A 2,941-nucleotide genomic window follows, 5' to 3' on the forward strand; every position below is an offset into this window, starting at 1 on the left:
TGTCATCCAAAACCTCATGTGTGAGAAATGCTATAGATTTAGGTAAAATTATTCATTCATTAGATTGTTAATCTAATCACAGCATTAATCTTCTGATAGAAATTGATTTTATTGTAAACATAGTCAGATATTGTTTGACTAGAAAAGCTGTGTCATATTGTCTCTCTCAAATATATATGTATATATATTTGCTATAAATAGAATCTACGTAGCCTGCATAGCATCTATAATTTTAATACATTCCATGACCTGTGCTGTCTCACTGAACTATATAGCCAACAGCAGAGCAATAAAATTTATTTTTTCTCATAACCATGTCTTCATTATTGTGCTGGCCTTAGTGACAAGGTTCCAGCTTTCAGTAACAATTACATAATATTTTCAGCCTTAGTTTTGTCTTTCTTTTTCTTCTGGGGCTTTTGTCAAAATTGTTATATTACAACACAAAATACTTTCTCTTTAAAAAACATACCTTTCACTTTTTTACAACAAAGTACATTTTCATATCTATAATGTTCTATTATCACACTTTTTTGATGTTGTTCTTTTAAAATTTACATTCTGAATTAAGCTATGTAAACTTTCTGAATTTAGGCAAATTACGTTTTCTTCAGTGAAGTAAGGTAGTTTATTATACTTTGAGAGATAAATATTTTGTATATAGAAAAACATATGTAATCAGAAATTTCTTAGTCATTTTTGTTTTTATTGAAGACCCTAATCCACAAACCAAACGATCTTCAATTGTTTTTCAATATACCAACAATTTACAAAAGCAAAAACACGTTGACTTATACAATTTAAGAATCCAAGAATACTGGAATTCATTTGCAGCACTAGCAAATTAATCAGATGAATCTTTAAGGAATAAATTTATAAATATTTATTCCACTTTTCTTAAATCTAAGTTACTCATGAATTTATGTATGCTACCAAGTAAAACTAAGAGAGCATACAACTACTTAACATTTGAAGTTACCTTTTCTTTCTTTAAGAAATTCCTAGAAACAATAGACATATATTAATGATTTTATAGAATCCAATACTATATTTTTGACCACCAGGCAAAAGGAGAGTGTTAGATAACTTAAAGACATGAAAAATGTTTTCTAACTAAATTTAATTAAGTGAACTGAAAGTCATTTGGATCCATTTTGTTATAAGTTCTCAAGTGCTTTTTTATTAATATGTCAATTTTGGCATCATGTACATGATATAGTGACACAACCACATATAAATGCAACATACAATATATAGGTATGCACACTCATGCATAAAACTGATAGAAAACAAAGTTTTTATAGCTTTTATTGGGTATTTTTTTCTCAAAGAAAAAATTTAAAAAGACATACAGATAGTTATAAAAAAGAATGTCATAGTTAACAATTTTAAATTAGGCATGAATTTTTACATTATGACTCAGACATGTGAAGGGCCTCTACATTTGGCGATGTTAGGAGTAGGATCTGTCAGTCATGGTGAACACTGAAATAAAGGTTCAGGTAGCCACCCATTCTCCAAGTGGGAAAATCCTCTTTATCATGAACATTGTATATTCTCCCTACTTAGATAATTTCAAAGGAGGTCTCATTTTTTTTCCAGTGCATTTAAGAACTAACCCTTAAATAATAAGACATATGGAAACAAAAACCAGTGGAGTAAAAACTCCAGATAGACAAAACAAGAGTAATTGGTGCAAGACCAAAAGTAAATTCACACACACACACACACACACACACACACACACACACACACACACAAACTAAAGACAAAACAAAACACACTGAGCTCAGAAATAGTGGTTTGGAAAATTGACACATCCTTATTTTCTAGTAAATAACACATGGAAATTATTAATTGTAATGGACTTTACTTTTAAATCAGCTTAAAGTCAGATCAGATATTCACAGAATGTGCAAGCCCAGGAAGTTTACAGGAAAGAATTATAATGTAATAAAAACTTGTACATATGACATTCTTTAATTTTCCCTTAATGTACTTATATAGAGAAGAGAGAAAAATTCACAGGGATTATGCCAACCCCTGATATTCACAGGTCTGATGCAGCTGGTTTTTCAAGATTTTCTGTTTTATTGGCTCTTCCTTTTTTAGAACTTAGAAAAAAACTTACTAAAAAGGTAGAAAGGTGCAACATTTGGTTATAGGCCAGGAGTGAGATTGCTGGGTCAAATGGTGGTTCCATTCCAAGTTCTCTAAGGAATCTCCACACTGCTTTCAATGGGAGCTGCACTAATTTGCAACCCTACCAGCAATGTATGAATGTACCTTTTTTCCTCCCATCCTCATCAACACCTATTGTTGCTTGTATTCTTGATAATTGCCATTCTAATTGGGGTGAGATGGAATCATAGGGTAGTTTTGATTTGCATTTCTCTTATTACTAGTTATGTTGAACATTTTTTATATATCTGTTGATTGCTTGTAGATCTTCTTATGTGAAGTGTCTGCTCATTTCCTTAACACATTTGTTAATTGGGTTATATGTATTCTTGGTGTAAAGTTTTTGAGTTCTTTATAGATTTTGGAGATAAGTGCTCTATCTGAAGTATTTGTGGCAGATATTTTCTCCAACTTTGTAGGCTCTCTTTTTACATTGCTGATAGTTTCCTTTGCTGGGAAAATACTTTTTAGTTTGAATGTATCCCAATTATTGATTCTCACTTGTATTTCTTTTGCTTTGGGAATCATGTTAAGGAAGTGTGGTCCTAAGCCAACATGATGAAGATTTGGACAACAGACTCACAACAAGGCACATTATGATGAAAATACATACCATACAAAATAAAGGTAAAATTTTAAAGGCTGTGAAAGAAAAAAACCATCAAATTTATTCAGGGGGACATCAATACAGATATCAGAAGATTTCTCAAACCAGACCCTAAAAGTTAGAAGGACCTGTAACAGCATTTTCAAGTTTTGA

This window comes from Sciurus carolinensis, unplaced genomic scaffold, assembly GCF_902686445.1.
Source record: "Sciurus carolinensis unplaced genomic scaffold, mSciCar1.2, whole genome shotgun sequence".
In the NCBI taxonomy this organism is placed as follows: domain Eukaryota; kingdom Metazoa; phylum Chordata; class Mammalia; order Rodentia; family Sciuridae; genus Sciurus; species Sciurus carolinensis.